Here is a 13,031-nt window from a genome sequence, read left to right as displayed (position 1 = left end):
TACGCTTTTGACCCTTCTATGAACCGGTAACATGCCCTCCCTATTTACCTTTTTTTAAACCCACCAGAAGGGGATAATAGAAGAAGGAAGACACTCTGTATCCTCTTGAAAGTTTAGTTTTGTAATATGAATTTTCCCCTTTGTAATTGCTCTCCTGCTCATCAAACTTCAGATAGGCATTATGTAACTGTTTCGTACTAAATCCTAAGCAATCAATCCACAAACCTTGATTGTCTTGACGTGGGGCAAAAATCCACAAGCGCATACGGCTTGGCAAATAGTTAAGCGCTAATAGAGTAATGATGAGGGAGCTATTTTTCGGATATGTGATTCGGTTTAGTAACCTTGCTCCAAATGGTCCGATGTTGGGAATGATCATTTTACTATTACCCCGCTTTGTGGTACACTTCTCTCGAAGAAAATTTATATTGTATACTTCTGCTTATACCGTTTTTTCAAATTGTTTTATTTTCAGTTTTTTGTTTAAATTTGTTTTAATATATGAGATATGTTACATGTATGTTCATACGCGTGTTTAATGTAATTTTGCATTAGCTGCAAGTAACCTACCAGCATAGCTACAATTTACAGCTAATAGAAATCATTGTGCTCCCATATATCTCATGTTATATTATACGAGGGTTTTGTGGGGCGGGCTTCAGTACTATACGTCACGCTTGGTAATTATGACTCATTTCTAACTGTGATTTCATTGGCGCAATATTTTGAGGGATCAATGTATCGCACCTTTTCAGAATGTTGCGCCATCACTCCATTAAAACTGCTCCATGGAAATGGCAATGCAGAATCTTCGCGTTTTGCCGCAAATATACCTTATAGGAGCATGAAAGGTTCTAACAAGTTAACTTTATAGGCTGTAGAATGGTAAAATACGCTCAAAGTGTTTGATGATTTTCACTGACCAAAACATTTGCGTCAATTTGTGCTCAGCTTATCGAAGTAAACTATATTATGCTTAAAAGCTCAGGAATGTATTGGGCCATTTTAATCTGTATTTTCGGAATTTTTTCCAAAAATCCGACCAGCCGAAGTTTCAGGAAACTAAGGAAGCCACAAAGTAATACTACGAAAAATACTTTGTAAAAATCATCAAATTAATTTCCGAAATTTAACCGTATTAACTTAATTTAAAATTATATTAAAATCTGTGCGTGTTTTTAGTGACTTTCACCAACATAGTTTCGAATCTATTTTATCATTTTAAATTGGAAAAAAAAATCAACTTGTTCAAAATTATGGCGCTCCTTTTGATGATTCAAGCTCAATATTTGAAACCCTTTGAGGTATGCAAAAAGTGTCTAAAAGCTATTTAAAACTACCTGTTTGAAATTCTTTAAAGATATCACTTCATTGGAATACAGATCAGACCAACTACCTTGATTGAGAACGCTGGTCACGTATGCTAATTGTACATAAAGACATTTTTCAATATTATTTTCTCACGGTTTAGTTACGCTTAATTTAATATACATGCAAAAGTAGCCAATTCTAATTAAAAAAGACATTTAATATTTAACGGCAATTTTATAACGCCCTCCTTATTTGACAAAAAAATACGTCTAGACAGTGCGATGCGATGTAGGGAATACTTGTGATAGGCGTAAGGAATCGATTTCAAAATAAAAAATTTAAAATACTTGTATTTTCTCACCACAGATGAAGCCATGATAGCTAAACTCCATCTGTTCATTTTCATTTAAGGTGTTTTAATAATTGTTTAACAAGTGTTTAATTAATGGACCGATTTGATAGGATCATTTTTTTAATATTTTTCCGATTATAAATAGAAAATGGCCGTTCTTTTAAGGTATAATGTTATGTTACCTGAATTTTTCCATTAACGATCAGTTTTGACGTTGGATAATCAACGAACTAATCGGCTGAAGGAGCAGGTTCTTTCGTTGCGCATGTGCTTCGTGACGTCATTTGTAAAGGCGACAAATAATTTGTGCGCGAGCTATAAAAAGTGTTTGACGAGTAATTCAAGAAATTATCGAAATTGCTCCAAATTAGGAGAAAATCGTTATCACTAACAATACTCTAATTTTCTTTCAAAAGAACTTTAGCTCAATACTTTCTGAAAATAATTCTTAATGAAGTTGGTTAATCCTCGGTACTCAGGGAATATGCTGAAGCAGACGCCATTTTTATTGAAACGGTACAACGTGTAGCGTTTTCAAAATAAATGCAAACTGCTTTGTTGGACTCAGCGACGGATAGAGATATCTATAGGTTCTCATGATTTCTGTTTCTAGCAAATCTACCACCAGAAGGCGCGCTTATCCTCTTTCATAAAGGATGCTTGCTCGCAGCAAATGGACCCATACTTACGAAGATTATTATATGCTTATGGTGTAGAAAACCAAAATTCTAAATAATCCTTTAACGGACATCTTTTCTAGAATTCTAGAGGACCATTTTCGTATGCAAACGGATAAGCATATTAAAGTTCGATTAAAGTTAGAAATATCATTAACTACAAAAATATAGAATTGTAACAGATCATTTTCCGCGATGTGAGTATATCATATCTTACTGATATCAAGATTTCCCAAGTGCCATAAGTTAGTAGTTTCCCGTGCCGCCTCTATAATTTTCTTTAAAAGTAAACAATGAGCAAGAGTTAGGCAAATTCTATCTGCTTCAAGCTATCCCACAAAACGCGGGAGCACGTTAAAAACGTCAATTTAACATCAACTAATATCAGATACACGTAAATACATGTTTCGCAAAACACGCTTGTGGTTTACAGACGTTAAGTATCCATTACATGAAATGAGAACCCTTAAGATCCTTTTTTGTGGTTGCTTGATAATTATCTTAACCAAGCATTTTACTTTTCGAACCCCTTGGCATGAGATTCTTGTCGGGGAATAAAAAGAAAAACAATTTCTGTATTTCAAAATTCTTGGCTGAACAAACACGAAATAGGACCCATCTCCCGTTTTGGCACGGACGTTGTGTTTCCAAAGAGGACGAGAAAACAACTACTTTTCGCGATACGCGCTCAGTTTGGGGCTGTGCAATTTTTCTCCCACCCACGTGCCTATCTTTAAAGTGTTTTGAAGTTTCGAATGACCTTGGAAAGCTCAGAGGAAATGCAATTGGTCAAATAGTGTTTACGCTGCGACAGTTTCAACATTTTTGGATAGGCCTGAACTTTTTTTTAACAATAATGACTTTGATTTTTCATTTAAGATCTCTATGGTTCTCAGCAAAATGTTTCATTTTGACCTTTTCAAAATGGATGAAAATTGTTTCAAAGTATCTGATGTAAACCAGGCTTCATTTATTTCCGCCCACAAGCGTCTACCTTTAAACAGCACCTTGAGATTTTGAGTGACATTCATATTGCAAAACATACAGATTCTCTCAACTAGTGCCTCTCTTTAAACAGTATCGAATGGCCCTGTGAAATCTCAGAAAGCCAAATCCACATGACGTCTCCTCACGAGCGTCTGCCTTGAAACAGTACTTTGAAACTTCGAATAACCTTGAAATCTCGCAAGCAAAACCCTCATTAAGTTCCTTCTCGAGCACCTGCTTTTTAGCAATGCTTCGAAATTTCGAATGACCTTGATTTTTCAGAAAAATATTGATTCTTATTCGTATCCCCACATGCACTTTTATATAGTTCTTGCCAGAATAGTCATTTACAGCACCACATTTGCCTACATTGAAACAGTAAAGCGATTTGAAATTTCGAATGAACTAGCTTAGAAAAATACATGTTATCATTTACCTCTCCTACACTGGCCTGCCTTTAAACTGTGCTGTGAAATTTCGAATGACATTGATACAGCAGTCTTAGCTGGTGACACGGTTTTGCAGTTTTCCAATCCCTTATGAAGTAGTATTTATAAGATCCATGATTCTTGTTAGGTTTAAAAATATTAACTGGGAGGTTACCGATGAGCTTTTTATCTAAGCAAGAAATCTTTTAAAAATCGTGCCGATATTTTATAGTCTTACAAATAGTTTTCTAAAATTCCTACATAGCGTTTAATTAATATTTGATCCTTACGAGATATACGTAAACTCACGGACGATTTGTAGTCCGAAATTTAATTTCTTATTTATACTTGATATTCAATAAATACAGTATTTCTTAGAGAAGAGTAGTAATTTTTTCATCATATGATTCTCTATTGAGATAACGTTTTGCCCCGAAAGTCGTGAGATTCGAAAATTGTAGCGTAATTTACCCAATGAGCAATGATTCCTCGGATTCGATGTGACGTCTTATTTACGTGCAAATGAAATATGGGAATAAAATTGCACTTTTGCCTGTAGTAGGTTAGTTGGTATGTAAGGTTATATTTACCCCTAATATAATGACAATTCAATATTTAAAATAATGAGAAATACCTAACTTATTTGTCTGTTAGTAACGCGTTGTCTGTGAGTAACGCAACGCGTCATCTGTTAGTTGTTAAGTTGTCAGTAAGAGGGCGCGTACCTCTCTATTGAAGTCACAGTACGTTTTCACGGGGGTATTTATAAATATTTAAAAGCAAGGAGTATTGGAGATTGGATTGTATGTTGTAGTATATAAACAGTAAGGAGGAAAAGTTTGGAGTGAAAAATGTGAAACCTTCGTGTGACCCTTTTTCATTAAATATTATCGAAATAAATCTTTTTCATTAGAAAATTAGTAATAACTGATTAAATCAAAATAATATCACCAAGAATCAATCACATGATATCGCTTGATAACGAATTAAATCTGAAATTAAGTTTGCATTTTCTACAAAAACTACCCCCTTGTGTATGATACTTTTGGGTATTTATTATTTTAGAGGTCATTTTTTATTTATTTAAAAAACAAATTGCGATCCACCTTATCTTATCTTGTGTTTTGTTTTGTTCCTTGAGGGTACCGAAGTAGAAGTAGACTTCGAACCTGAAAGTTATCAGTGTTGCCATCTATAAGTGAAAGCGCCAAACTGATATTCTTGTTTTGAAAATGAAACGGCGTTCTCAAAAGTGAAAGCAGTTCTTGTAGTCGCGATAACTTAATTATAAATAGAAAGATATGATAATAATCTAGTACAGGCAAGCTGCCAAATGGACAAATCGAGTTTTTGTTAAAACGCTTGAATTAACGCCGTTTAAGCAATATGCTCGATAAATATGTTTTACATTCAAATAACACAATTTAATACAAATGTTTCATAAGTTAAAATAACCTAGTACCTGCTAGAACTACACATTCAGGTTGTTTCTCATAAGTCTGACATAAGTTAAATGGTGTGGTCTTTGAGTCAAACTGAGTAAAAAGTGTCAAAGACCATGGGGTCTGCAACATTAGTTAAGGAGGTACGAACTCCCAAACATTGGCTTCTAATTGGCGGAAACAAGGAAATGGTCATACATGTGAAGTAATTTGCTTTACTTCTCAAGTTTATGAGCACTTCTACACAATTCGGTTTGATAAAGGTTCAGTAACGTTCTTAGATTGAGGACTATTGAAGACTGATATGTGACTATTCCTTTGTTTTAGGGGCCAATTTTGGAAATCCCATATCCCCATGTTAATGACGTTTTCACTCAGTTTGACCATTGAAACACACCTTTTAACTTGTGGCTGACTTATCAACATCTTGTCAAAAACATCCAGTATATTAAGGTTAATTTTAATAACAATTTCCAAAATGTGAAGTGTCCAGGGCTTATTCGGTGTGAAACTACTGAAGTAAACAATTCTACTTTAAATTATATTTAAGTACTAAAAAACCTTAATGAACTACTCTATTACATGACATAATTAATTATTGTGAAAATTACCCTGACAATAATGACTCGCTAACCATTTATTTCATTATAACATGACTAACATACTCTTTGACTTCCTGGGAAAATCTTCTTTCGTAAGCAAGACCATCAATTTAAAGCCAATAAAGTGAATTACGTAAGGACTGGTAGAGTTCAAGTTGTAAGTCTAAAGAACCAATACGTTACGGCTTCATTTATTCCTTCACTTTGTCTAATTTCATAAGTGACTGCTTTCAGGAAAAATCGTGACCTGTTACCGAAAAAGTTTCGTGAAACAACTTATGATTATTGTATAAGTTTCCAATACAGCCTTGTCTCATTCAATACATCACTCTTTTCGTATCAATTTATACCGACCTACCCTATAATCAAAGCCATACGGAATTAAAAATTAAGAAAATATTCCACAAACTCAGGATCTCTGCAAGAAATTCTTATTTATTAAATATTTTCACGGCATAGACGTAGAAACGTAAATACCTACAAAATTTAAATTTAATCATTTTTCAAATCGGCTTCGTCAATTTGATTGTAAGAACTGAGTTTTATTAGATAAAAACAATGGCTTAATGCAAACTAGACCCCGAAACATTTTAGCTTTGTGATTAGCCAATAACAGGGATAGATTTAATTTTGGAAGTAGGAATGGAGAACGGTTAGTATTTAGTTCAATCCGACTCATACAAAGCCTAGTATAGAGCCCCTCCCTCCAACACTTAACGAAAAGTTTAAATTATGTTATTGGCTCCCTTAAATTACGTTTTGATGACGGTGCTGACGGGGACGGCGAAAAATACGTAATTCCATTTTACCTCTGTCGCTATGACCCGCCTCTTCTTTCATACCCCTACGTCCCGTGGAAGGGGGTCCTGGACTTCGTCGCGCGCCCAGATAACTCTGTTCTCCATTCCTACTTCTAAAATTATATCTATCCCTGCCAATAATTAAACATAGTTTTATTGTCGTTTGAAGTTACAAGAAAAAAATAGAGTTTCTTCAAAAAATCAAATTCAAATATTCCGTAGGGGTGGGGCAGAAGTGACTAATTCATGTTTAGTGTCTACATAATAAACTTGTATCTATTTCCGGTTACCAGTCCCATTAAACACCTGGGCAATGCCGCCGGGTAGCTTAGCTAGTGTATAGGGTGTTTTTGGCAAGTCTGGAAAAACTTAAGGTGGATGTTCTCTGGGCGATTTTGAGTCGAGAACGTTCTATGAAATTTGCCCGTAAGAGCAACCGTTTCAAGTTATGTTTGGAGTGTTTTACTGATTACAACTTAATCAAATTAGCACTGTCTTTCAGTTTCTAAATAAAATATAAGGGTTCATCTGTAAAACACAATAAATATGTGGCAAAATGTCATAGAACATTTTTGACTCAAAATTGCCTAAAGAACATCCCCCTTAATTTGTGACCTTGCCAGACACACCCTGTATTATTAAGTAAATGAAATAATACATACTTTAAACACCAATTCCGAATTCAAATTATAAAAAGTCGAAACACTGCATGCAATACAGTTTAACTCTTAAAAATACTCAATTCGTCATCTCACTATTACTTTTTAATCCTATACTTTATAAATATACATTATATTGACCCTCTGCTTAAAATGTCAATTTTATACAAATCACTTCGTAATGATGTAACTTAATATAGTTTGAGTGGATATTATTTTTTTTTTCTAGTAAGGTTTTTTTGAAATTTCAGTCATTTTAAACACTTAATCTTCGAGTAGTTACCAGTTTACCACTGGTATGTAACGTAGGTATCGTATCGTAGCGTACTAAATCTCGAAGGACCACCGTCACTGATACTTTGCGGTGGTCTGTACAATTTAAAATATGCCAAATTAAAAGCCCCATAATTACGTTTTCAGGGACGGTCGAGGAATTATTAATGGGCCCGTGCGTTTCAATATGTCTACAAGATGGCTGGATATTCCCTTTTTATATACCAATTAGGCGTGTATAGCGCGATTTGATTAAGAGAAATGCGAAAAATGTCCAGAAGCAGCTTCTAGCTAGCTAGCTAGTACTACAGACCGATTTGCCCTTTTTCATAATACAACCATGCATTTAAATTCCTGGAACGGTGCTAAAATGAAGTAACTGCCCATGTTTTGAACGATATGATCGAACTTTAGATGATCGATCGGTGTTTGTAATGATCGAGTTCTATTTTGGTTGCGTGTAATAATTATCTCATTTGATCGAAATTTAGTTGATCGTGATGCTGGTAATCCTAAAATAATTTGAAAATGTGAGTTGGTGGATCAACTTACCGATTCATTTCATATGGTAATTGCCATGGTAATTTACTCGGCGGTAATTCTGATAATTTTACATCTGCTCAATATGTGACAAATGTAACTTTGCTAGTTCGATAGGGTAGAATTTATGGGTTATTTGTATACGTTGTAACTCTTTTAAGGTAATTTAGCAATTATTGAAAACATACCATCGTTTATAACATTTTTTGACCATTAAGTTTTCAATCGTTGGGTTTGGGAGATGTACACGTATGTTAAAATGAACTTTATAACGATTTAGTAATAAAGGTATCTGATTATCTGCACTTTCCTGGGTAATGAATGAAATTAGCCGATTTGGGGTAATGAATATTTAAAATTTGTAGATATTATTCAGGATTAACAACAATTTTCGACCTTTATTAAATAGTTTTGTGAGATACAAGTATTTAACAACTGCTCTCAAACATGTCATATCATATCAGTTACTTAAATGAAATTATCAGAATTTATCGTAATTTAAAAGGACTGTAATGAAGGCAAGGTGGTCAGTAAAAATTTTGTGAAATACGTCACAGGCACCACGTGATGCCAAGATGAAAGGACTCTACATGGAGTGGTACTGGACACATAATCCTTGTTATCGCGAGATTGCAGCAGCGCCATTTCCTCAAAGTGTACGTATAGTTTTCGAAATAAAACTTAGTTTTTTTAACCACGCCCTTCTTCAGTCACGTGCCTCTGACGTATTCCAACCCGACGATGCCTTTATAGCGATGATCTGATGTTATACAAAATTACGTAACTCGCCATTAGTTTGAGTTACGACGTTTTATACCTTCGCCGACAGACAACTTGGATTTCGTAGTCCATCGTGATCTTGAAAATGATAAATACAATTTTAAGTTCTCGATGGATTCCTCAGGCCCCGGACGCCACGCGCTCTTGGTCGAAATTTTTTAAATGATTATTTCTGAATAATGAAAGGTACCCTGGAGACTTTTGAAAAGCGATGATCTCGTCGCGGGGTTCCACTTCGTTAAAACAATTTTGTCGATTTGACTTGGGTGGCCTTCTTGGCTCTCTCGTAGACCCCCGTTATTAGTCCCAGTCCTACTTGACGTAATTTGAGCAATTATTTCTCAAAAGCGGATCATTGATTTTTTGAGAAAAATTGTTTTTCCATTTGCATAAGTTTCCCATATACTATCTTCGAATCTAGTAAACAAAACAAAATGGCCCTCCACGAAAATGGGCGTTTAAATGTCTAGGCAAGGGTGGGTCTTTGGGAGTCAAACTCTCTTTTAATTACTACTTTCCGTTTAAATTATGTTGTTAGAGAGCGGGTAATGGTAATTTAACATATGCTTTTGGTCATCTTTCTTCGTCAACGAGCTTCGATAATATTCCTAAGCGACTATTTCCTGGCCCGCTGGGCGTAAATGGCTGAAATTATGTATGAAAATGAAATACAAGAATAGAATTTATCTTGCTATTTTCTTAAACGTAGTTTTGCTTTTTATATATCTGTTAAAGTATCTTGCTAGCCAATAACTGCATGCATAAGTTCATGAGATATGTTTCATGAGTTTGTCACTGGTTACTGAGAGCTTGTCATGAAGTGACGTAGGTGAAACGGCGTAGTACAGTGACGCCTGGTAAAGCGCAGTCAAAGGCTTAGTACAGGCTTAATAGGAAGATGAAATGCAAAACCGAGTGTAGTCAATTCGTTCTCCAACTAGCTCTCAGTAAGTCTCTAGCATTACGAAGCATAGGAACTGTCATACTTATGGAACATATCTTATAAACTTATGATGCCACCTAAAACTTCCATTTGATTGACTAGGCATCGTAATACATGATTTCTAAAATTGTTCGGACAACAGCCAGCTAATTTTTATGGCTGTCAAGAAGAACGTCACTGAGAACCGTTCAACTTTACATCACTCAGTCTTGTGCTCATAAAAGGATTTACAATGTGCCCAGTAAGGGCGTGGCCTAAATCAAAGAAAATATACGCTCCGGGAATGGAAGGTATGTCTCGGGGTTGGGCTGATCAAGGAACTTCCGGTCTATGCAATTTCAAAGTAGCCGGAAATACCTCCGTCAACCGAGCCTGCCTTTGGAGCGTACTAGGAGGGGAGAGACAAAAATTTACACTAGAGGAAGCTACAGTTTCCATTCCTGGGGCGTGTATCTTCTTTGCCTAAATCGACTTTACCTTCTATACCTTTTGTAGTTCCGCCATTTTAAAACTATTGCGACTTGTTCAACTCCAAAAGTCCGTAAGCCCATCTAGTCGGGGAGATTTTTGCATTTTTGGGGGCCATTTTTCAAGATGGCCGTGGATTTGAAAAATACTGCTGCTTAAGATTAAGAAAAATACTGCAAGATTTGAGATATCGTTTTTACAGATAATGCCCGACATTTACTTTAATTTTCTGATTAGATATAAATTTTCCCTACATGTTTATAAAAAAATTAGGCCGAACTTAAATCCAAGCTTTGAATGTGTTGTAAAATTTCATAGAAATCCATCTGGGCGGCAAATTTTGAGGGAATACGACACATGGCGGCACCCTTACCCTACAGTCGCCTGCTGTCCCGTGCCCGCCGGTGGTGACTTGACCCAAACGCCTTGCTAACACCTTGCATCACCACCCACGTAAACATCGTTTCTTTTTGTAACTATCTCGCATTCAATTGCACAATGAATAACCACATCATGGCTTAACAAGATTATATAAAAAGACTTGGTATGCCCAAGCCTTAAAAACAAAACGATAAGAGTTTTTCCAGTTGTCTGAAGCGCGGATATTATTTTTTTCTATTGAATTTTAAAGACAATCCGTATTTTACTACTCTTTAGAATATAATTCAATCACCTGATTTTACTGCTAATGGATTAGTTTCCTATAAATTAATTGAAATAAAAAATTACTTATCTCAGATTTTTCAAGAACAATTCCATTTTCTTGAAACATTTTATCATGAAATTTTTTTCGTTTCAATGGAGAACGTACTTTAATTTTCAAATAATACTCTCATTAATAATGTATTATATGCGGTCTTTTCGAATACAAAAGGGGGCTGTTATCACCTTTCTTATATTTGGTAAAGGTGTTCGTTTCTTCTTTAAGCACAGTCACAATTATTGAACTGTGTATATCCGTACTTGTGGGGAAGATTTTAGAAGTGTTGGTTGAGTTGCTATTTAGTTGACAACATTATGAAAACTTGATGTGTTTAAAACCTTTCGAAAGTAAAATTCTCGGAAATTAAAAAAGAAAGAGTCAATTTGATTAAATTTACACGATGTCCCTCAAAATAATAAATGCATGATAAAATGTTTCAGGAAAATGGAATTGTTGTGGAAAAATCTGAGATAAGTAATTTTTTATTTCAATTAATTTATAGGAAACTAAATCCATTAGCAGTAAAATCAGGTGATTGAATTATATTCTAAAGAGTAGTAAAATACGGATTGTCTTTAAAATTCAATAGAAAAAAATAATATCCGCGCTTCAGACAACTGGAAAAACTCTTATCGTTTTGTTTTTAAGGCTTGGGCATACCAAGTCTTTTTATATAATATCTGTTCCACCAGCCTTAATTTGTATTAATTTATTATAAAAATAATAATATGCTTGTCAAACTTCATTAATTCGATGTTCCAGTAAGATGTTCGTGAGCATATTGGCTCACTCCAAGTGCCTCTCATTATTTTATGGGAAAGATTAAAATTTTAAATCATTTGGCAGGGGAGTGGTAAATTAATTCACAATTGGTAGGCGGGTGGTAACTTATTTCATATAAAAAGGCGGTTGGTGACTCAATTAAGTTTAGTTGACCTTTTTGTATAGATTTAAAAAAAAGTTATTTCTAAACCACGCGCCAGCACACGCACATTTCATTGAAAGTTTGTTATATAAGAATTTTCCCTTATATATACTAAGATTCTTCATCAAAAATAGACAACGAGCTTTCCAAGACTCGAACCTGCAATGTTTTGCCTCGAATGCAAACGCGTTATCCATTACGCCACAAGCCCGTACTTAGTAATAAAAAAATTATCCAAACATTGTATTTATAGGATTATTTCATTTATGTTGAATAAAAGATCTGTAAAAATAAACACCGAGCTTGCCAGGACTCGAACCTGCAATCTTCTGCTCCATAGGCAGACGCGTTATCCTATGCGCCACAAAGCCGATGGACGCTGAACAAAATGCTATGAAAACAGTGTTATATATGTAACGGTTTTACCATGATTTATAAATTAATTGAAATAAAATACTTAGAATTAATTGTTCTTAATCAAACTTCAGAAGTTCAACATTCAATAGTTCCTTGATAATTCAAAAGTGTTCCGAACATTAACTTCGCAGTAGTTTCTAAGTTATTCGATGGAGTGGACCACCAAAAATCCCATGCTTTTTCTATGCGACGCTAAGCCTAAAATCTGTGAATTATTTCTTTAACATTACGGGAGGGTGTGGGTTCTTATCTAGAAGGGCCTATCGGCCCTCTAGAATATAACAACCCTGTGATCCACGATCTCTGTATTCCTATGACCTAAAAAGGCTAAAAAAGGGTCTATTCAATTGCATTGCAAAAATTAAACTAGCATTTAACTATAACACAACCAGTAGCTATATTTAAACTTTGCATTTCGTGTAAACACCGTTATGGATTGATGCCAGCAACTTATGATGAAACAAACGGAATACATTTGAATAAATCATAGAAAAGGGAATTATAAATTTCATTATTGAAGAATTCTCGGAGGTGCTATGCAGTGTAGGAGCCGAAATGAGGTAGTTTGGTGTTTGACAAGAAAAGCGTGAACTAATGGCGTGAGAATGAGGATACGAGCCAAAGTGACGGATCACGTTTACTAATACTCGTTTTACGTATACGGTATCCTTTCCTACAAAAATATAGTAAAGGCATATAGTAGATATAATAAACGGTGTCAATA

At 34.9% G+C, this 13,031-nt stretch overlaps 1 long non-coding RNA gene across 1 annotated transcript; it reads left to right on the top strand.

Annotated features, from left to right (window-relative positions):
- Positions 1–7,497: 7,497 nt before the first annotated feature.
- Positions 7,498–8,900, top strand: LOC149709071 (uncharacterized). The gene is made up of 3 exons (XR_016381282.1): positions 7,498–8,111; positions 8,629–8,727; positions 8,782–8,900. It is a non-coding gene; the product is annotated as an uncharacterized LOC149709071 (long non-coding RNA).
- Positions 8,901–13,031: the final 4,131 nt, after the last annotated feature.

This window comes from Phalangium opilio, unplaced genomic scaffold (genome assembly GCF_054372755.1).
Source record: "Phalangium opilio isolate 3A_F unplaced genomic scaffold, DU_Popi_V2 ptg000013l_1, whole genome shotgun sequence".
NCBI classification, from domain to species: domain Eukaryota; kingdom Metazoa; phylum Arthropoda; class Arachnida; order Opiliones; family Phalangiidae; genus Phalangium; species Phalangium opilio.
This window is presented reverse-complemented; position numbering and strand designations above follow the sequence as displayed.